Source organism: Marmota flaviventris, chromosome 1 (genome assembly GCF_047511675.1).
Source record: "Marmota flaviventris isolate mMarFla1 chromosome 1, mMarFla1.hap1, whole genome shotgun sequence".
In the NCBI taxonomy this organism is placed as follows: Eukaryota; Metazoa; Chordata; class Mammalia; order Rodentia; family Sciuridae; genus Marmota; species Marmota flaviventris.
Window position 1 is genome coordinate 196009199 of NC_092498.1, and position 23900 is coordinate 196033098.

Below are 23900 nucleotides of genomic sequence, written 5' to 3' on the forward strand. Positions count from 1 at the left end.
TAGGTCTTTTTTTTTTTTTTTCTCCCCTTTAAGCCTATTCCAATTTTTTCTTTTTTTTTTTTTTTAATTCCTCAGAAATTTTCATCCCAAATATGGTGATGAGTTTTTTATCTCTTGCAGGAGCCTGCCTGGGCTAACACCTGCCTCCCAAGCCGCCTATGTCCTCCCATGCTCCCTTCCATTCACCACCCTGGTGGGGCCTCCTGAGTTGGTGATAAGCCACATCCTCCTTTTCAAGGCCTGACTGTGGTCAGTGCTGACGTAGTTCTAGCTGCTTCCTTGACCTTTCCTCAGACACCATGCACCCCAGCTTATCTCCCCTCCTCCTCCAAATTGGTCCAGCTTTGGGGATGGGACCCCTTCTACTTGTCGAGAGGGTTGGAGAGCTCTGCTGGGCCCCACAGTCACAGCTGAAACCAGACAGCTACCTCCAGCCTCAGGGCTATCCATGACTTGGCCTCGGTTTACCTTTCTAGCCTCCTCATCTGCCCCCACATCACGTGTGCCTGGGCTCTTGCCGTGAGCTCTTCCCATTCCTCCTAAAAGCTGCCTCTCGTGCTTCCCTGTCTTGGTTCTTGGGCTCACCTCAGTGGCTCTGCTCTGTAGTTATCAGAGGCCTGGTTCTTGGTGTATCCATGTAGAAAAAACACGTACTACCTGCATGATTTTTGCATTTTTTTTGAGGGGGGGTGTCTTAAATCTCTACCTCCTGTCATACTTCTTATTTCATATTTTCTTTTAACCAGCTGACTTTCAGCCTTTTAGTCTTACGAAAAAAGAACTTTGACCCTTCCATGACCAGAAAATTAATTATTGCATGTCCCAAACAAAAAGTAACTGTAAAAGTAAACACACTGAAGACAACAGTGTCATTGACTTCTAGTGGGAGTTTATCCTTTGCCAGTTTCTGCAGAAGCACCCATGCTCCCTTTGTGTTAGAAAGGGAGATTTCCCGGGCCCAGGGAACATTAAAGACACTCGCCAGAGTGTTCCACAGTGGAACTTTCTCCCTGATGCAGTCAGAAGAATTGATGGGGAATCAACTGGGGACTAGATTTTCAAATTAGAGGATCCTACCATGGAGCCATGTCTATGGATCATCAAAAATCATTTCATAATCCCTGCCCCCCCCAAAGTCCTAACCAGGCTCTGCATTGATCAGAAATGCCTCGCCCCACCTTTCCTGCTGAAGGTTTGTCTGTTTTGAGAGGCTCAGTCAGTCCACGGGTTGGTGCCAGCCACTGGCCGAGCCCCTGGGAAGCTACCTTCATCTTCCTGTCTTGGAGCTGGTTCCATGCTGCCTGTTTCCTGCTTTGGGAATGATAGGCCCAGAATAAATACTTATAAACGGAACTTTGTTGGAGGGACCAACTGGGCCAGGTGGAGTTGGGGAGCATGGGAGCCTCTGATAGGGAGCAGGACTTGCTCACCTCCCTATGTGCTAGATGCAATGGCGTGAGCAGGTGGAGATTTCAATGTGTGGCATGTGCTGAAGAGTGGGAACCACTGCCCCATCGTGGCTGCTGTGTTTTCTTACATATATTTGTCCAGACGACAGCAGTGCTCCCACCTCTGGTCCTGCACAGTACCTCGAGGGAGTAAGCCTTGTGTGAGATCAATAGCTTGCACGTGTTGGGCAGGCAAGCAGCCCACTAAGGAGCCAAGCAATCATGGAAGCAGTTGAATTTAATGGTGGGGAAGACCAGGCAAAACCAAGTATGGGGCATTAGGTAGGTCATGCATTGCCTCCTGTGAGGATCAGGGACACCCTCCAGTAGGCCTTCAGGAAACCTTTGTTGAGCAGAACCGCATGTCAGACATTGTGAAAAGGGCCAACAACAGTGACTGATGTTAAACAAAAAAACTCCAGACAAGGGAATATGCACTTTGGCTTTCTGGGAAATTGCAAATGTTCATGAGATAATTCTTTTATGTTCCTAGAGGTGTTTTCAGGGGAGTTTGACTCTTAAGTTGCTGTTGTACCTTCATGACTCTGGGAGGAGGTGGGCGGATGCCTTGGTTGGCCTGGTCAGGATGTCACACGAGCCATGGTTTCCTGGGGCTTTGCCTGGTGTTTGAATCTGTTTCCATGTTCTCATCCCACAGAATGCCTCAGGACCCTGCTCAGCCACGTGGCATGCCGAGTCGAGTGCAGAGTGCTGGGATCCGTTGATCCCTGGGTTTCAGGGGTGCTGGAGGCTTTTTATTTAAGAAGCAGATAGCCAGGTGTTGTGCACATCTGTAACCCTCATGACTCAAGCAGGCTGAGGCAGGAGGATCACAAGTTTGAGGCCAGCTTCAGCAACTTAATAAGACTGTCAGCAACCAAATGAGTCTCAGATTAAAAAAAAATATGGCTGGGGATGTAGCTCAGTGATAAAGTGCTCTTGGGTTCAATACCAAAAAGAAAAAAATAATAAGCAGATAGTTAAGGGAGATTAACTTGTAGTGAGTAAAAACTCTGAGAAAGGAAAACGGTTTCCTTCCTCATTTGGAGAATAATATGCTAAATGTCTTGGTCATCTTGATAATTCGTAGACATAACTAAAAAAGTTGCAGGGTTTGGCAAAAAAAAAAAAAAGGGCACAGACTTAGCTACAGGAAGTCTTAAAACCTCTGTTTGTTTGTTTTTTAATTACTAGTATATGCAAGTAGTTAAAAATGTTTTTTGGGGGGTTGGGGGGGAGTATCAGGGATTGAACTCAGGGGCAATCAACCATTGAGCCACATCCCCAGCCCTATTTTGTATTTTATTTAGAGAGACAGGGTCTCGCTGAGGCTGGCTTTGAACTTGTGATCCTCCTGCCTCTGCTTCTCAAGCTGCTGGGATTACTGGTGTGTGCCACAATGCCTAGCCTAAAAATGTTTTTAAGCTAAGAGTTATGCACAGAGAGGGTGTCTCTTGGCCCCTCAAAAGGCAGCCATGGTTCCAGTTCTTATGTGTCTACAAAGAAATTGTCAATAAATCTAGAGTGTCTGCTTGCTTTTGTTTTCCTGAATGGCAGCATGCTGTGTACATGCTTGTGTGAACAAGCTTAATTTTTCTTTTAAGATGTCCAATGGTGGAACGGATATACAGATTTTGGCAAATCTATGCAATGGAAGGCTAGATGCTGATTGTGGTGGTGGTTGTGTAACTGAATACGTTTATTAAAGCTCACTGGAGTATATACCTAAAATTAGTGAATATTAGTCTGTTAACTATTTCAGTCAAACTGAGTTTTTTTTTTTTTTTTTAAATGCCTTGGAGATTTTTCTGTACTGATGCAACTAGTATTTACCTGTTCTTTTCACGTCTGTATGACACTCTGCTCAAAAGGCCGTCTCTTAATTTATTTAACCTGTTCAGGACACCCTTTAAAGGTCATTTCTAAACTGACTTTATCTGGAGTTTATAGACTGGTACTCTCAGTTTTCTTCTCCAAAAGTGGTTCAGAGTCCTTTTATAGAAGACTCTGAAACTTGTCGTGGAAAGGGGGATAGCCCCCACTGGAGCAGAAGTCATAAGACATAAGTTGAGATACCTTCTCCTACTGCAGCCAGCTCCTTCTCCCTGTCTCAGACCTGTAGTGTTCTGATGGAGGATTGGTTAGGATCCCTGAGAGGGCAGCATGGAGGGACCCTAGTGGTCTCTGAGGTAGTCTTGGACATGTCCTTCAAAGGACAAGCCTCTCAGCCATGGGGTACCCAAGGAAAATGCAGGGGAATGTTCCCGACTCCTATATTAGCTTTGCACCTTTGGCAGGTTCTCCTGGTCTGTTGGTAGTGGACATGGCTTGAATGTTCACTTAGGGGTACAGGAAACTAGGGCAGGGGAGCGGGAAATCTGGGAGGAATAGACTTGATAAGTGAGAAGCCTCAGCATCATCCATCCCAGAGGTAAAGCTGCTCATGATAGGGTCTGGTTATATGGGTGCCATTGGGAAATGAGACATTGGGGCTTTGGAGATCACACTGGAAAGTAGCTCACTAAGAGTGGTTGCTTGAGTACCTACTCTGGGAGGCCATGTCATGCATAGCTGGAGAGCAAATGGGACCAATCAAGAATGGAGGGGTGTGGAGAATGTTTGACATGGGATCTAATATTGTCCTGTAAGTGCTGTTTGGCCATTGATTTCTTCTTTGGCTGGAATGAAGGGTTCTTGGTATTCTGCATTTGGACATTGCCTTGGGGGACATTATGATTAGCAAAGGAAGGCTCAGAAACTGAATCCAGGGATTTGCTCACCTCGCATTCTTTTTTTGAAATAGGGCTGATATAAATAGTCATGCATTGACATTTTAATGGTTTTATCAGAAGCTTATTTACAATTTATGTAAGATAACGTTTATAGCCATTGCTGTAGGTGAAATTTTCTTGTGAAATTGTCCCAGGCACCGTTCTATTATTTACCGTCACTTACACTGAGTTTATCCATCTGCTGGTGATGTCCCTATAACACCAAAATTTCTTTGAAGTCTCACATAAAAATGTGTTCTCTTACTGGTTTTATCTTTATTTAAGATGTGATTGTAAAGGATTACAAAGATCCTGCCACCTCACACTTGGAACTTACATATCTATAAAGGTGATTCTCTTCAAAGTAATCATTTTCTAGTTATTCCTTCTTTGGGTGTATGTATGGTACTAGATATTGAACCCAGGGTGCTCTACCACTGAGCTACATCCCCAGCCCTTTTTATCTTGAGACAGGGTCTTGCTAAGTTGCAAAGACTTACCTAGAATTTGTTTTTTGGGGGGATGGGTGGGCATGAGGGGACCTGGGATTGAACTCGGGGGCACTCGAACACTGAGCCACGTCCCCAGCTCCATTTTGTATTTTATTTAGAGACAGGTCTCACTGAGTTGCTTAGCACCTTGCTTTTTCTGAGGCTGGCTTTGAACTTGTGGTCCTCCTGCATCAGTCTCCCTAGCCACTGGGAGTATAGGTGTGCGACACTGTGCCAGGTTTATTTATTTATTTATTTTATTTATTTTGTGCCAGGTTTAGAATTTGTAATCCTCCTGCCTCAGCCTCCTGAGTCACTGGGATCACAAGTGTGCACCACCATACCTATCATCATTCCTATTTCAAAATTTTCTTCTTGGTTTAAATAGTTCCTCACTTTTGGGTAAATATTTATTCTTTAGGAGGAAATTTAAATTTTGGAAACAGCCATATTTCTCAGTGGTCCTGGTTAGAAGATAAGAGAGTGTGCCTGGGGAAAAGTGAGGTGTGATAATATAGAAATTAGGACTAGGAATTTATTTAATAGTCAACCTCCCTTTGAAATGATTTATAAAGAATTTTTACAATATTCAAGGTGGGCAAGGTGGTTCATGCCTGTAATCCCAACAGCTCAGGAAGCTGAGACGGGAGGATTGCAAGTTTAAGGCCAGCCTCAGCAATGTAGTGAGGCCCTATGCAACTCAGTGAGACTCTGTCTCAAAAAATAAAAAGGATTAGGGATGTGACCCAGTGTTTAATAGTCTCTGGGTTCATTTCCCAGTTAAAAAAAAAAAATAACTACACTATTTAGAGTGATAGTCATGGGATCAGCTAACACTAGCCGAGTGTTTCCTATGTGCCAGTTACCACATGTAGAATAGTTGCTGTTTTTATCCTCATTTTATTGTTTGGGAGTCAAGATATAGAGGAGCTGAGGAATTGGCCTACGGCTTTTACAGCTGGTAAGTAGTAGAGACAGGGTTTGAACCTAGCAATCCTGGGTTTTTAACCACTGCTCATAGAGATAATCTAGAACTAACTAGTACTTGTGTGTCACATACTATTCTAGGATGTGATAAGTGAATAGAAGTACCTTGTCCAAGGTTGTAAGGCTAGCGAGAGGCTTCACGTCTTTGCCATAATGAATCCTGTGAGCGTCTCAGGGCACATGGCCCAGAGGTGGCAGCTACTGGTGATTAACAACTGGCTCTCGGGGAGGGGTCACCTGACTTGAAGCATTTTGCCCATTTCCCTGATGTCAATATTCTCCTCGTGGTGGATTTCAAGCTACCAGTATGAGTTCACTGAGTGTGTAGTTAGGAAGAGAGGTGCAGTAGCCCACTCTTGTATTCCCAATAGATCTAAATAACCTCCAGAGCATAGATGCTAGAACAATACAGTAAAATAATTAGGAAGTGATGAGTTTTAAGTATTTATGATCTTTACCTTAATATAACTTATTCTAAGTACCCAGTTTGACTTTTCCGGATGGCTGTGTTTAACACTGGCTTAAAGACCTTCTGGAACTTGAGCAGTGGACTGTTGTAAGCCGGTGCCAGCAAGCTCCAGCATAGCGCTGCGTCTGCTGTGATAATAAGCTGGTCACATCCCTGCAGCCATGTCTAACCCATGGCCGTGTCATTATCACAGTCTTTTATCTTGGTTTCCTGTGGCTTTTTAAATTGATGAATAAAAGGAAAGTAAATTTGTGAGGACAGTTTAATCACTAGACTACAGCTTTTATGTTTGTACATTTGGTTCAGAGGCACTCTTGTGTTTTGACTGAATTTATTAGCTCATGTAAGAAGTTTACATTGCAAATAATGGAAAAAGATTTTACTGAACTGTATTGAGGCTTTATTCCTCACCCTGGCCTCACACAAGCATGTGGGGATTCTGCTCAGCAGCCTTTGCATGCTGAAGAGTAGTAAGTTGCTGATCCTTGTGTTTGCTTGGAGGCGGGAGGGGCTGGTAAAGGGTAGATACGACCTCCCTTGGGTCTGTTTGAACTCTGAGGATTTGTTATTTTCCTGAACTTGAATTTGGCCAGGTCTGCCTTAGTGCAGCATGGATATTCTTTGAGTCTTTTATCTTTTAGCCTTCTGGTCTTCTTGCTTGGTGACTTCATCAAGTAAAACTGAAGGGCTCGTCCTACCCTTTTCTTACCAATTATTTTCTCAGCATATCAAGGTGGCCCAAATGATGCCATGGTTCTCTCCCTTACCTTCTCCACCTTCCCAAGGCATCCATTCCCAAGTCATTCAGGGAATTCTCTGGCCTGCTAAGTGAGTCCCCGTGTGGCTGGAGGAGCAGCAGGTCTTGGAATCACCTTAGCTGGTCCCTTAGGCTGCCTTGATCGGAACTCCCCACCTTCTGCCAGACTTTGGGTTCTCAAGTAGAGCTTTTCTGTGTGACCCCTTCAACTCCATGTGGAAGGGCCTAAGACAACCCTGGATGAAGACAGCAATGTTCTTGCGCAGGGAATGTACCATGGAGCAGCCTCCCATGCATCCTGGGCTGTCCCCAGGACCTGCTGCAGAGGATGAGGGGAGTGGCTTTCAAGGTAGAACTGATAATGGAAGTCATGTGTTTTGGAATCACGAAAGGGGAAGTGGGGGCCAGCCATGCGCCGTCATGCTGTGCACCATGTCAAGATGGACATGGATAAAAGCATTGGTCATGGGGCCGTGTCTGGATGGCAGTGTGGGGTGTGGGGGTTGCCCACAGCTCTTCTAAGGAAGGACTTGGAGCCAGCTAAGGTTTCCTGAAGGCCCAGCACATCTCAAACTTCACACTTGTCCTTCCCTCACATCCTTGGTAGTCTGTCCACCTGCTTTAAGGAAAGCAAGCCTGGCCCCAGAAGCCTTAGCACATAAGATGAGAGGACCATTATATTCAGCAGTTATACCACTGGATTGTTTGTCTTTTGTTTTTATAAAAATATAGATTTTATTTCTGCCTGTATGATTAAAGAGAAGATGTTAGTTTTGGTCAGTGTATGAAGATGGCATCTTTTTATTTTGGAAGGGTGGTTTTAGGCCCTTGAACAAGAAAGTCATTTTCTCAGTAAGCATTTGACTGGATGGAAGTAAAGTGAATAGGGTAAAAAGTCACAAAAACACTGGATTCCAGTTGGTTTGGAATTGGGCAGACTTTTGACAAACATCCCATGTGCATGTTCTTCCTCCTTCTCTCCCTATCTGTCTCGCTCCATGTGTGTCTATACATTCACATGTTTTATGTAAAATATTTTCTTTAAATAATGAGACTTAGAAAAGAATTACCGAGCTAGCACAAAAGACGGCCATAAATTCTTCCCCCAGGTTGCCCAAATGTTAACCATCATTATCATGCTTACTTTGTCATCTATCATACTCTTTATCCCTTGAAGGAAAGTTACAGGCAAGACTCCTTTTCCTCTACATACATCAGGCATCTTACCCCAGACAAGGACACTCTTAATCAGAGCATGCTTATTGAAGTCAGGAAATTTAAATATACATTACTATTAGCTCATCATGGAACTTCTCACATTTCTCCAGTTGTCCTCAGGTCCTTCTAGTGAAAGGGAACCCCAGAGCAACCCCCATCAGGGGGCTTTCAGTGTTGTTGTGACTTTTAGCCTGGAGCCATTACTAGGAGTTACCCGTCTATGCCCTTGACATTTTTTAATAGGACAGGTCGGTTGCATTATAGAAGGTCCTTCTGTTTGGGTTGGTTTTGATCATGAGTTGATTGAAAAATGTGTGGTTTTTAAAAAAAAATATTTCATTAAACAAAAAAGGTCTTTACACAAATTATTGATACCTAAACACGATTTGGTTTGGAAAATGAAATCATGTATATAATTGTATTCATAAGATAAGTGTGCTAAATGAAAAGCTGTACAGTGAGAAACATTAAATGGTCAAATCCAAGTACAAAGGAAGATACTCCTGAATTTCCATGTTTCATCAAGCATCAAAACCCACCAATCTTTGGTTTCGTTTCTTGTACATTATTCTATATCCACATTCTCTGCATCTGATTTGATCCCTGGATTTCATTTCATTTTCTATGTGACATTCTCCACAGATATATATCATTGGCTGCTGCTTTGGGGGTGCACCGTCCTTCCAGGTATCCACTCCTACCTATACATCAGAGACTTTATCCCACTTTCCCAAACAGAACCCAAAATGTACATTTGTCTGCAGGAGTATCGCAGAATAATTGTGACCTATGTATTTTAAAACATACATCCAACATTGGGTGTATTTTAGCTACTGTTTTAATATGGTTTTCCAAACTCAGTTGCCATTCCCCATCAGGGGGCTTTCAGTAGTAAGGGAGGTGATGTAATAGGAGAAGAGCTTACCACCTCTCTCCTCTGTACCCTGGAGCAGAGGCATGTTCCAGGCCCTGAGAAAGGGATCAGTCATTAGTAGGGCTCTGAGTACCATGATATCTGCAGGGATCCCAGTCTGAGGGGAAAAAAACAGGGTGCCTCTGTTTTCCAGAGGTATCAGCTGGGAAATCTGTTCAGCTGTCAGGACCTGAGAACCAGTACAGGGTCGAAGCATATCAAGTTGAATTTTCTGTCTTCTAGAGGAACAGAAGTTGCGGATGTTGGTCCAGTGGCTCAAGAATGTTACTCTCTTGACCACCTACTCTTTCAAGAACTGTGCATTGGGTGCTAGAATGTCTTGGTCTAGTGGGCCAGTTCCAACCATGAACTGACAAGGATCCCTGCCCACTGGGAGCTCATATCTCAGTGGAAGGACACAGACAGTAGAACAAAGAAGTAAACTGAAGTTTGCTAGAAGGTGGTGAGAGCTATGAAAACAAACTAGAACAAGATGGTGCAGTCTTGGGGCTCGGGTGGTCAGGCAACCCCATTGAGAAGGTGAGATCTCGGTGAAGACTTGAAGGAACAGGAGAGCAGCACAGAGGCATCTGGAGAAGTGTTCAGACAGGAACCCGAGTCACCTATTTGAGGGGAGCAGGAAGGCCAGTGTGAGAGGAGGATGGAGCGGCAGTGGTGTTAGGCACAGGCCCCGAGGAGGTCTTGGCCTTTATTCTGAGTGAAATGGGAGCTGTGCAAGGGAATCTGGGCAGAGAGATGATGTGCTCTGACTTCTGTGTTTAAAGGACCCCCTGGATACTGTGTTGGAATGGACTGTAGGCATAGGACAGAAGCAGGGACGCTGGTTAGCTATGAGAGCTCTGGCTGGGCTAATCACAGTGAAGGTGAGAAGTGGTCTAATTCTGGGGTGTCTGTGTTTTGGTAGTGGGGATTGAACCCATAGGGCCACACTGTGGAACATGGTTCTTTTGGAACATTTACACACAAGTGCTTGTGTCGACACACAGGGGATGCACATGCATTGGAGGAAACCATATTAGAGAACTTTTGAGTCTTGTGTCTGATGTCTTCTATTCTCAGTGGCATAAAAGATGGCAACATAAGAGGATGGAGACCTATTATGGAATTGCCTGTTGGTCTAGAAAGGTGCTCCTTCCTGATGCTCCTGTTGCATGGAGACGTTCCTCTTCAACCCAGCATCTGCCAAGTGCATGAACTGCAGTGCTTTTCCTGCTTGGGACAGCAAGGGCTGGGCTGGGCGTGGTGGACCAGGCCAGCGTGCTCTCTGGTCAACTTCGTGGTCTTGAGCAAGTTTCCTCATCTTTATCGCCAAGCTTCAGCTTCCTGAAACTGAGAAAGGGAAGACTCAAAATAATTGTAATATTGGTTTATTAGAAGGCATCTGGTAAACAGCATCCCCCTTTCCCCTCACCTCTACCCCATGTGTCTTTTACCCACCTGACTGCTGCATTCAGAATGAGTCAAGACTTGTGTCGTAGGTGTTTGGGAGAATTTTTTTTTTTTTAAATGATTAGAAGCAGATGTTGAAAAGAAAATAAAAAGTAAATGATCTCTGTGGGCAAAGAAGAGGGCAAATAGTGACCCAACTCTTCCTGCTGGCATCTGTCTTCTCCATCTGGAACAGAGCCTCTCAGTTGTCTTAGTGAGCCCGTTGACACAATTCCTCAAATGGCACCATGATCGCCAAGCACCTGGGGGCCTTGTTAAATGCAGATCCTGATACAGCACGTCTGAGGTGAATTTCTAGCAAGTTCCCTGGTGACTCTGATGCTGCAGGTCCATGAAGTAGGGAACTGGGAAAAATAGGGACCCAAAGTTACAGGTGAAGGATGGGTGACATAGCCCGTTCAGCTGGTAGTTGACCCAGCTGGTAGCTCCTGCTTTGTTCTCCAGTGTTACAGTTTGGATGACACTCCATTTTTTGAGCACTCAGTGTGTGCCAGCCACTCTGTGAGCCCTGGGGAGATGGAGACCACTGGGACCTCTCAGGAGCTGTTAGTCTGCCCGGGCATCTGGTCTGACCCCCGATTCCTCTCTGCCACCCTATTCCGCAGGGGACTGGTCTGGGGGCTCTCTGGTCCCACTCAGACGATAGCTGTCTTGGCAGCTGCTTCCTGCATGGATTTGTGTGTTCGTTTCTTGTAGGACAGGGCGCTTAGGAAGTGAGCCCCATCACCCTGGGCCATGTGTGGGCATGGACCCTGAAAATACTGGTTAAATGAGCAGGTGCAAGTGTTACCTCTTCCTTACTGTCCATTTCTAAGAATCGATAGAGGTAATGGATTGAACTTGAGACACCCTCCCACCCCCCACCCCTAGTAATAGATCAAACTTTTTGAACCTAGAATTAGGTATGTAAGACTCTGAGTACACATGACATAACCGTTTTGGAGTCTTTAATATGAAATCTGTTTCTGGATAATCTCTGTCCTTGGGTATAAACCTAATACAGGGAAAAGACGGGCCAGAAATTGTCACCCCTGGGGGTGGTGTAAGGCGGGAAGTGAGGCACTGCTTATGGAGAGCTAAGCTCAGCATGCAGAGTCCACTGAGTTGGAGTTTCCAGGCAGGTGTCCTTGCTACCTCTGGATACCCTTTGTGATTTGGTTTGTTAGTTACAGACCCACCAGGTGATGATGGCTCAGTTCTGAGCCTCCCCAGCTTCCTTACCCTGGAGGGAATGAGGGAGTGACTCAAACAATTTCAGGAAACGGTTCAAGGCTGTTACTTTGCCTTTAAGAAAACCAGACAACTGTGTGGAAAGGCAGTTCACTGGCTGGGGGGCCTGGTGGCAAGTGGTGAGACCCTTGATTCAAATGAAGGGAGCTGTACCTGGGCCCCCAGGGCCTCATGGCAGCATTGCTCCCTGCTAGCCAGCGTGAGGAGTTGTCCCCATGGCAGGAACTCCAGAGCAGCACTGTGCAGTGTCCTTCAAACCACAGAGGGGTTACGAATTTTCTAGAAGCCACACTGAAAAAGTTAACTAGAAGAAATTAATGGCATGTGAATTAGTTTGCCATAACAAAGGCCTAAGACTAGGTAGCTTAAACATCAGAAATGTATTCGCTCATGGTTCTGGAGGCTGAAGCCACAGGGTCGGGTGTCGGCTGGGTAGGTTTCTCCTGAGGTCTGTCTCCTTGGCTTGCTGGGTTGGCTTCTCACTGTGGCTGCATGTGGTCTTCTGTTCCACCCATACCTGATGTCTCTGTGTCCCAATTTCCTCTCTTGCTAAGGATACCAGTCCCTTTGGATAAGGGCCCACTCTAATGGCCCCATTTTCACTTAATTGCCCTTTAAAAAGTCCTATCTCCAAATATAGCCAACGTTCTTAGGCATAGGAGTTAGGACTTCAGCATATGGATTTGGAGAGAACACGTTTCAGCCCATAACACATATTACTTAGTCCAGTATAGCCAAAATATTATTTTACCCTATAGTTAATATGAAATTATTAAGAGGTATTTACATTTTATTCTGTATTAGGGCTTTGAAGTGTGGCATGTGTTTTAACCACATTTCATATGCTCACTAAATCCTTGTGGATAAGGCTACCATATTGGACAGTTCAAGTCCAGAGCCAAACCTCCTGAGACCTCTCTTCTTGACTTGCGGTGACAAGTCACATGAGAGTAGGGGTGCCTGGGGATGGTTGCAGAGAGCTCTGAGTGGATTCGTATAAACCTCTGAATTTCTTAACTAGTATTAAAAGTGGACTTCCATCAGTTGAGATTTGGAGGAACATTTTGGTATCATAAAACTGGTATTCACATCAAGAGAGGTTAGGAAGCATGGTTCTGAAACTGGGGGTTTCTGGAGCCCAAGTTCATGAGCATGGGGACGAGGATCTGAAAAATCTTTTCAGCACTTCAGAAAGCTTGGCAGGAGGTCACTGTCTAGCTGCTGAGAAGGTCAGCCTTGTGGCTCTCGGCCTATGTATCTGTCATTATGGTCTGCTTGTGATGCCACGTGGATCAAGCTTTCTGCTTGACTTTTTATGATATTATAGGGGTTTTAGCTTTTGATGACTTACAGGGGCTTTTGGTGTCCTGCTTTAGAGGGATGGGGCTGAGTACTAAAAAAGTCCCTGGAGCCAGAGAGGCCCACCATTTACCAAGGGGCTCAAGTTCAAACCCTCTAGGCACTCCTTATAGGCCCTGATAACACTATCAAGGCTTTGATGGGCGCACAGGATGATGAAGGAAATGAGCTGATTGCTGGCTAAGTGCTTCCTGTGTTGAAGTCAGACCATAAGCATTTCCTGTGTGCCACAAATAATGCTCCCCACCTGTTTGCATGCCTGGGAAATGTAGCACCAGCCGCCTCAACCCCTCTGCCTTCTGTTTCTGGGGGTTCTTCCTGTTCTCAGAGCATTGAGCCCTGAATGGGACACTGAGGGCCAGAGCTTCAGCTCTGCTCAACTGGCTGTGGGAGGATCCCACTGTATCTGACAGCCCAACCGGCAGTGGATGGTGTCAATGATCTGAAAGCCCTTCCTTAGGCTGAACCAGGGTCCAGCTCTGTGTAATCATACCCCCCAGCAGCCTCAGGCATCTGTCTCCCCTCTTCCGATCCCCACTTCCTGCTTCCCCCAGGCTCAGCGTCCTGAGTTCCTGAGAACTTTGTTATTCTGCTAGTGGATGCTTTCATACTTGTTGTTTTTATTCCCCTTTTCCTCTGTAGTTGACCTCTTAGACATCCTCTCACCTCCCCCTGAAAAAGGTCAGGGAAAATAAAGAAGAAATTCAACTTTCTCATCAGCAACAGTGGTAGGGAAGATGCCTGGGTACATGGATATCTTCATTTCTTTTCTGCTAGCCAGGTCCCTGGAGTTGGTTGATACAATCCTATCACTTGGAACCACAGCTGGCGATTCTTCTGCCACGTTGGCAGTGACATATCGGTCTGAATTCAACAGTGATGTTTATTTATGGGCGCTCTTGAGTGACATTTGTTCTTCCTTTGTCCTCCACCTCCCCTGGCTTGATTCTCCTCTTTCCATCAGCCTTGTTAGAGAACTGTTAACATGTGGCAGATTGTATCCTTACTTGATTGATTAATAAGCCCCAGAATTCCACAAACTTGGGTTACAACCAAGGTAATACTGGCAAGAAGCATACAAGGAATCAAAGAAGTTTGGGATGATTTTATTAATAATAAAGCTGTAAAGAGCTCCAAAAAGATTTTTAAGATGCTTGGCATCAGGGACCATCTCATTTGTCTCCATATCCCCAGCACCAAGCAGAGTAATTGACATTGACTAATTGCCCAATAAATGTTCACTGAATGTTCGAAGATGCTGGGTTATGTCCAAGATGAACATATGCTCAAGATATTCTACTAAAAGTTTTACAGTGTTAGTTATTGCATTAGGTCAGCGATATATTCTTCGAGTTAAATTTTTTTGTGTGTGCATCGTCCAAGATATTCTTCAACAGTTGTAGAAATATATTGTCATCATGAGTCGATTAATACCTGTTAGATCATGTAACCTGATAGTCAACTTGAAACACTTGGTCACCTGACAGCTCCTGCACTTTAAGGATGGCATTGGAAGGGACAGCTGGGAACTTCCTCTGCCCCCTGAAGTTGTTATTGTCATCACTGGGCTGTAGCAGTGCATTCTTTTTTACCAGCCCTTCTCAAGGGTCGTGGCATGGGTTGCACTCGGCCCACACCTGGTTTCACGCTTGCCCATTCTGGATGCACTTGCACTTGACCACTCATCCCCTTTTGTTGAGTGCTGTTGCCATAGTGCTGCAGCAAGCATCTTTGGGCCCTGACTGTTGTTTCTGGAGGGCAAATTCCAGCCGTAGCTTTGCTCGATCACTGTTATGGCCATTGACATTCCCTTGGATGTTGGCTTTGGGCAATGGCGCTGTCCACTGACACCCATCCAGAACCCTGCCCCATAGCAGCAGATGTTGAGTTGAGCTGGGCTGGACTGGGCTGCTCACACCTTCTCTGTCGGCGCCTGGTGTTTGGTCATTTTGCCTGGCAGCGGTAATGCACCAGCTAATCCTTTTTATGAACAGTCCTTGATGAGACCCAGGTCCGTTTTAATGGCTTGACAACATAAGGAATATTACTCTGTATACCAGTGTTTTTTTTTTTTTTTTTTAAATAAGGATGGTGGCAAGTTTTATATCAAAAACCTAGATAAAGTTGCATGCTCAAATTTTGAAACAAATTGTATCCAACGTACTGCTTTTAACATGGGGCAGATTTCTTTATGGCAGGGCCCTGCAGACCTTCAGAAGCCAGTGTACCCAAGGAGGACACATGTTTTTACGTTTCCCTAATGTACTTGACCATGTAACACTTGAGGTTTAGGAAATACTGCTACAAGCAGATTAGTTTTCTCTAAATAATTTGATCTAATGTCTTCATAGGTCTTTTTCTCTCTGTTTATATAGAAACTCTAGCTTAAATTTTAGTAATGGGGGGGCTGGGGTTGTGGCTCAGTGGTAGAGCGCTTGCCTAGCATGTGTGAGGCACTGAGTTCAATTCTCAGCATCACATATAAATAAATAAAAGTCCATTAATTTTTTTTTTTAGCCAGGTGTGGTGGTGTGCACCTGTAATCCCAGTGGCTTGTGAGGCTTAGGCAGGAGTATTGTGAATTCAAAGCCAGCCTGAGCAAAAGTGAGGCACTAAGCAACTCGGGCCCTGTCTCTAAATAAAATACAAAAGAGGGCTGAAGACATGGCTCAGTGGTTGAGTGTCCTTGAGTTCTATCCCTGGTCCCCCCTGCAAAGGTTGTTTAGATATTTAAGTATCACTAAGTCCTTCCATTACTAAAGATTTTTTCTCTAGGTCTTTCTCATCCTTAAAACCTATTTAAAGATATTACAGGGCCTAATACCAATCTCTAAGGTCTCCACTATTTATAGACTTCAATCAATCCCAATGGTGACTTAATTGTTTTGTTATATTTTTAGTGGCCGCCTACACTGTAGAAACCTTTCTGAAAGCCCCATATCTTGTGTTAAATTTAGCAGGACTTTTAGCAAGTTTGATTGATTGCTGGTCTTAATGGAAGAAAATATGATCCTTTTTCCTCCTCCCTTGTTGTTAAATTGTTACTGATTTATGACCTGAGGAAGTGGCCACTGGATAAGTGGGTGTCTTTTTAAAAATTGTGACATATTATCAAGACAAATATACTTACTTGCTCCTTCATTCAACAGCCACCTGTCAAATGCTTGTGTGTGCAGATACCATGTGGGGCTGGTCCTGGGCTTTCCCTGATGGGCCTTGAGCCCAGCTCACCCAATAGTGTAGCCACGGCCATCCTCACCCAAACTTAATGAGGAGAAAGTGGCTAAAATAAGCCCAGTGGGATTGACAGAAATTCTGAAAGACCAACCCTAATGAGGGAAGTAGAAATGGGAGCTGAAATTCAAGGCCTAAAGGAAGCTAAAGGGTTTGAGCAAAATGGGCAAGTTCTTGGGCTCTTTGGGGCCGGTCTAAGGTAATTGCTGACCTGAGGGTCCAAGAGTCTGAGGCTTTCCTGCAGAGAGAGAGGAATGAACTGGAATATGACTTCTGCCTCTGCACCCATCAGGCTATGACCCAAGGCACGTTTCTAACCCCAGTAAAACAAAGACCCTAGGGCCAAGAGGTTAGCTCAGGAGGAGGGAGTCTGCCTAGGAGGGAGAACGCCCTGGGTTCAATCCCTCACCACCAAAAAAGAGGAGGGGGTGGTGGGGGGGTGGTAAAAAGCTGCCATGGGATTGTGGTGAGCATTAATGGGGACAGTTTATCCAGATTGCCCCAGAGGGTGCTTAACTCTGCCTCACGTTCTTAATGGGTCCATATACTTTCCTAGTTTCCTAGGGAATTTGATCATTACCTGGGCTTCTGGTTAAAGGTCAGGTTGATGAATGTGAGTAGGGTCACGCCTCCTGTTGTGTGTAGCCTCAGGCTGGGGTGGCCTTAGGGGGCTGGCAGGCCTGCTTTAAGATGGAAAATGAGGCCTTGGAGACCAAGGATGTAAAAGGACAATTGCCATAGACATTATGTGGCCTGTGAGCCTATATTGTGTATCCGTAGATGGCTGGTTTATACACGGGAGCAGGCCTAGGATCACCTGGGACTTGTTAAAATAATCACTCGCAGTGAGTACAGAGTTTCAGCTGGGGAGGATAAAACAGTTCTGGAGATAGGTGGTGGAGATGGTTGTATAATAATGTAAGCCAGCATAATGCCACAGACCTGTATACTTAGAAACGGTTAAAATGGCAAATTTTATGTTATCCCCCTCACACCCTCCCCAAGCACAGTATGGGCCCAATCCATGGATGTTTTGATCTGTAGGTCTGGGTGAGATCTGAGAATCTGCATTTATTTTATTTCAGAAAGATTTTTAACAGACTTATTTTAATACATGTCATGTGTAATTTTTCTATTGGCTTTATACATTTTTTTAAAATAGTGCAGGGCAATATTTATGTTCATTAGTGTTGGTCATAACTGGATATAGAATTGGCATATACTGGATGAGGCTGTGGATCCAGGTGTGAGTCCCTGTGAAACCTGAGAAAATATTTTTTCTTAAATTTTAATTTGTTATATATAACAACAGAATGCATCCCAATTCATGTTACATATATAGAGCACAATTTTTCATATCTCTGGTTGTACACAAAATAGTCATATCTTTCATGTCTTCATATATGTACTTAGGGTAATGATGACCTTCGCATTCCACTGTCTTTCCTACCCCTATATCCCCTCCATTCTCCTCCCTCCCCTTTTCCCCTTTACCCTATCTAAAGCTCATTTAATCCTCCCATTCCCAGCCCCCCAAAGCATATTATGTACCCCTCCAAAGCATATTATGGATCAGCATCCTTAAATCAGAAATCATTCAGCATTTGTTTTTTTGGGGATTGGTTAATTTCACTTAGCATTATATTCTCCAGCTCCATCCATTTACCTGCAAATACCATGATTTTTTTCTCTTTTAATGCTGAGTGGAATAATGCTAATATTCCATTGTGTATATATACCACATTTTCTTTATCCATTCATCTACTGAAGGGCATCTAGGTTGCTTCCACAGTTTAGCTATTATGAATTGTGCTGCTATAAACATTGATGTGGCTGTGCCCCTGGAGTATGCTGTTTTTTTAAGTTTTTTGGATATAGCCTGAGGAGTGGAATAGCTGGGTCAAATGGTGGTTCCATTTCCAGTTTTCCAAGGATTCTCCATACTGCTTTCCATATTGGCTGCACCAATTTGCAGTCCCACGAGCAATGTATGAGTGTGCCTTTTCCCCCACATCCTCACCAACATTTATTATTGTTTATATTCTTAATAGCTGCCCTTCTGACTGGAGTGAGATGAAATCTTAAGAGTAGATTTGATTTGCATTTCTCTAATTGCTAGAAATGTTGAACAGTTTTTCATATATTGATTGTACATCATCTTCTGAGAAGTGTCTGTTCAGTTCCTTGGTCCAGTGGGATTGACTGAATAGATAAACTGTCGCCATTAATCCTTGGGTTATTTGTGTTTTGTTTTGTTTTTTTTGATGTTAAAATTTTTGAGTTCTTTTATATATTCTAGAGATTAGTGCTCTATCTGACGTGCATGTGGTAAGAATTTGTTCCCAATTAGTAGACTGTCTATTCACCTCACTGATTGGTTGTTTTGCTGGGAAGAAGCTTTTTAGTTTGAATTCATCTCATTTATTAAATCTTGATATTATTGTGCTATAGGAGTCTTATTAAGGAAGTTGGGGCCTAATCTGACATGATGGAGATTTGAGACTACTTTTTCTTCTAATAGATGCAGTGTCTCTGGTTTAATTCCTAGGTCCTTAATCCACTTTGAGTTTTGTGCATGATGAGAGAAAGGGGTTTAATTTCATTTTGTTGCATATGGATTTCCAATTTTCCCAGCACCATTTGTTGAAGAGACTATCTTTTCTCCAATGCATGTTTTTGGAGCCTTTGTCAAATATAAGATAACTGTGATTATGAGGGTTAGTCTCTGTGTCCTCTATTCTGTACCATTGATCTACAGGTCTATTTTGGTGCCAATACTAGTGCTGTTTTTGTTACTATTGCTCTGTAGTATCATTTAAGGTCTGGTATAGTGATGCCACCTGCTTCACTCTTCTTGTTAAGGATTGCTTTAGCTATTCTGAGTCTCTTATTTTTCCAGATGAATTTCATGACTGCGTTTTCTGTTTCTATGAGGAATGTCATTGGGATTTTGATTGCAATTTCATTAAATCTGTATGGTGCTTTTGGTAGTATGGTCATTTTGACAATATTAATTCTGCCTATCCAAGAATAAGGTAGATCTTTCCATCTTCTAAGGTCTTCCTTAATTTCTTTATTTAGCATTCTGTAGTTTTCATTGTAGACTTATTTCACCTCTTTTGTTAAGTTGATTCCCAGGTATATTTTTTTTTTTGATGCTATTTTAGATGGGGTAGTTTTCCTCATTTCCTTTTCAGAGGATTTGTCGCTGATATACAGAAATGCCTTTGATTTATGGGTATTGATTTTTATATCCTGCTACTTTGCTGAATTCATTTACTAGTTCTAGAATATTTCTGGTGGAATTTTTTGGGTCTTCTAGGTATAGATTCATATCATTGGGAAATAGTGCTGATTTGAGATCTTCTTTTCCTGTTGGTGTCCCTTTAATTTCTTTCATCTGTATAATTGCTCTGGCCAGCGTTTAAATAACTATGTTAAATAGAAGTCGTGAAAGAGGGCATTCCTGTCTTGTTCCCAGTTTTTAGAGGGAATGCTTTCAATTTTTCTCGATTTAGAATGATGTTGCCCTGGGGCTTAGCATAGATAGCTTTTACAATATTGAGATATGTTCCTGTTATCCCTAGTTTTTCTAGTGTTTTGAATATGAATACGTGCTATATTTTGTCAAATGATTTTTTTGCATCTACTGAGATGATCATATGGTTCTATTGATGTGATGAATTACATTTATTGATTTCCGTGTGTTGAACCAAACTTTCATCCCTGGAATGAACCCCACTTCATCGTGGTGTACTATCTTCTTGATATGTTTTTGTATTCGATTTGCCAGAATTTTATTGAGAATTTTTGCATCTATGTTCATTATATGTATCTATGTGTGTTCATTAGATGTGTCTTTGCCTGGTTTTGGAATCAAGGTGATATTGGCCTCATAGAATGAGTTTGGAAGTGCTCCCTCTTTTTTTATTCCCAAATGCTAATCTGGGAACTACATTGAAATAAATTGAAAAGTATTGGTATTAGTTCTTCTTTAAAGGTCTTGTAGAACTCAGCTGTGTATCCATCCTGTCCTGGGCTTTTCTTGGTTGGTAGGCTTCTGATGGCATCTTCTATTTCATTGCTTAAATTTGATCTGTTTAAGTTGTATATATTATCCTGGTTCAATTTGGGCAAATCATATGACTCTAGAAATTTGTTGATGCCTTTGATATTTTCCCTTTTATTGGAGAACAAGTTTTCAAAATAATTTCTAATTATCTTCTGTATTTCTGTAGTGTCTATTGTGATATTTCCTTTTTAAAAATCACGTATGTTGGTAATTTGAGTTTTCTGTCTCCTTCTCTTCATTAGCATGGCTAAGGGTCTGTCAATTTTATTTATTTTTTCAAAGAACCAACTTTTAGTTTTGTCTATTTCAATTTTTTTTGTTTCGATTTCATCTTTGATTTTTAACTCCTGTCTTCTACTGCTTTTAGTGTAAATAAAAATATGGAACGCTTCATGAATTTGCATGTCATCCTTGCACAGGGGCCAAGCTAATCTTCTCTGTATCGTTCCAGTTTTAGTATATGTGCTGCCGAAGCAAGCACTGAGAATCTGCATTTGTAACACATGGTTAGATGCTGATGCTAATCTGGGAACTACATTAAGGAACCCCAGATGACCATGAGTGACCTTGGAAACAATTAGCTAGAAATACTGGGGACTCCTGAGTGTCACTGTTTGCAGTACTTTTTAGTAGTTCTCACAGGTCCTTAGAGAAACCTCACTATGTCCAAACCCATGCCCATAGCATTCCATTACGGGCACATAAACTGGGGACAGTGACCATGGCTCCTATTAGCTATTTACCTCTATGTATTTTATTTTAATAACTATTGTAATCATTTAATATTAATAAGGTACAAATAATAGAGTTTTCATGTATCTTTCACCCATCTTCTCCCAATATTAAAATTTTTCCTTTTCATAGTATTTGATTAAACCTGGGAAGTTGATAATTTAATACTTATTTATCTTTTTGATTTTTGGGTGTTGGGGATTGAACAGGGCCTTGCACATAATAGGTACATGTCCTATCTTTTTTTTTTTTTTTTTTTAAGGAGAGCTCAAAGCCAGGAATCAATTTTAATTACCTTTATCCCCACTTTGGTAATGCCAGGCAGGGTAAGTGCTGGGTTTCTGAGACAGATTTGTTAGGTCTTCTGCAAAGCTTGGTTACCAAGGAGAAGAATCTAGACTGGACCAGTTTCCTATGTTCATTACCCATGCCCTGTGGCTAATCCAGCTTGCCTTGTGGAATTGACTATCTTATGAGGTACTGAAGTTCTCATCACTTGAGATATTCAAGCATGAGCCATAGGAATTCTGTCTCCAATCCTGAGAAGGGGCTTGGATGAGATGAGTTCAATTTGGGTAAATCATATAAAGCACTCTCCGAGTTCTTGAAAATCCTGTAAGTGTCTCAATTGCTTTATCAGAGTTTGTAGCTAACAGTGATTAGACTGTGAATCCTGTGATGTTACATGCCAATGTAGTTGCCCAAATGATCACCTTCCTTGGGATTTAGTCTAAGTAGTTTGAGAGAGGAGCTGGACCACAGAGTCCTGTGGCATGGCATTTGTGTGTTTTATATCAAGAGGCATTGAGAAGTCTTTGTGTGATAGACTGTGGTCTCTGGGAAAGAACAATGGCTGAACATGAAGCTAGATTAGATTGGCCTCTTAACTTCTGCTGCTACAAAATACTGATGCTACGAAGTTACTTGGAGAATGCACACCATTGAGTGGTGCCGGTGAGAGGCTTTCAACTATCTGAGGAGCACACCATGTGGAAAACAGAGATAGGATTAGTTGGTGATTTTACTGTATCCCAAAGTAGCTGCCTTAATCCTTCTGGGTCCCAGCATTTCTGCTCTGGGTTTGTCCACTGCTGGTTCTGGCTGAACTCCTTCTCAAGGGCACAGTAAAGGAATGAAGGCAAAGGGTTTAGAATGTTCCTCTCAAGTGCTTGGCAGTTTTTGCTGGAGAGCTTTGGGGTCCTGGGGGTTATTCTGGTTGTTTCTAAAACACAGGGTCCAAAGAATCCACAAATCGCATCTCAGCTATGTGAAGCAAGTGGGGTTAGTAGTGGGGAATGATGCAGCTTTGAGATGTGAAGAGGATTGTGGAGACCAGGGTGCTTCACAGGTGTCTTTGGACCGTGGAGGGGCTTGGTATTTCTGAATGAATTTGGTGGCTTCCACATAACAGGTGGCTCCCTTCCTTTTTCTGCTGCCCCTTGGTAGCATCTGTCAGAATCCCTTGGAGTGTTTCATTACATGTCCAATCAAAAAGCCTGAAAGGCTCCCAGGGGTGGCGAATCTGCCTCTGTAGTGGAGCTGGGTGAGGCCCACTGGGAACATTTATACCTTTCGCCAAGGCAAACTTTGACATTCGAGAGCTTCCTTCAGTTTCCAAAGATATGAAGGCTGTTATTTTAATTCTTCCCCCCCCCCTTTTAAATTGCAAAGGGAAATACTAATAGGATGAAATAACCGCAGGGAGTAGAGATGAGAAAATATTAGGAAAAAATAGTTCAGAAGTGGTGTTAAGTGAGAAGCTGAGTTATGCGAACCCACCGATGAGACAGAAATAAAAAGCCCTAATTTAATGATCCAAATATGGGCTCTAATGGAGCTGTTTGTATTGTATGCTAGGAATGTATCAGAGATCAGTGGACCTTTTTAGATTAGGCCCCTCCCTCTCTGGGTTGCTTAAGAAACGGAGGCTCTTAACATACAAAAACGTACATCTCACTTATTCTGAGAAGGAGCTGTTAGATTTCAGGTTGGTATCTGAAGACGGAAGAATAAGCCCAAATGGCTAGTCCCTGGCATTGGTGGTGGTTGACGGGAGGTATCTCGACAGAGGTTCTTGTGAAGTGCAGGAGGGGACCCATAACAGTAGCCAGTGCCTGGAGCTGCTGCTCTCTGGCCATGTTCCACCCAGGACAGGGAGGCCAGCTGAAGACAGTGAGTTGTCCACAAGATTGAGAAAAGGTGCAGAATTGAAGCCATGTTTATCGGGATGACTTGGGTCTTGTCTTGTGTAACCACGTCTTGTTACACACGGTTCAGGGCTAGTGAATAAAGGGGCAATTGGGGTGAAATCGAGACAACTGAACAAGAAGTCTGAGCCTGCTTAGCAAACTCAGAGGAGCTCTGGGTGGGAAGTGATCCACGTGGCCAGAAGCAGTGCCTTGACATTAGGGACCAGATAGGATCCTGGTTTTTCTCCTTCACTGCAATCTTGAGCCAGTGATGTAGCCCCCCACCTTTCCATTTCCTCACCTGTACATTTGCGATAATGGTAGAACCTACTCAGTAGGATTACTGTAAGGACTAAATAAGGTAGCACATCTCATGCAGTTACAACTGTACCCAGCACTTAGAGAAGGAAGTTGAAGCCCTTGAGCATTACTGCAAGCCGCGAGGCATTAGGAGACCTGAGCAGTGTGGTGTTTCTGCAGGTACTCTTTTAGGAATAGAGTTCTTAGTTTTCTGACCATGCTTTGTAGTAAGCTACCAGTGCACATGCAAGAGGAATTCA

At 43.3% G+C, this 23900-nt stretch overlaps 1 protein-coding gene, 1 non-coding gene and 1 pseudogene across 2 annotated transcripts in view; 1 reads left to right on the forward strand and 2 right to left on the reverse strand.

Moving 5' to 3' along the window:
* The window catches only part of Itga9 (integrin subunit alpha 9), a 319107-nt gene that overhangs the window by 86597 nt on the left and 208610 nt on the right, over positions 1 to 23900 (forward strand). The gene's annotated exons all lie outside the window — the stretch shown is intronic.
* LOC114090115 (DNA-directed RNA polymerases I, II, and III subunit RPABC4 pseudogene) lies at positions 8663 to 8957 on the reverse strand (annotated as a pseudogene).
* Positions 20794 to 20900, reverse strand: LOC114090429 (U6 spliceosomal RNA). Its single transcript, XR_003582352.1, has one exon. It is a non-coding gene; the product is annotated as a U6 spliceosomal RNA (small nuclear RNA).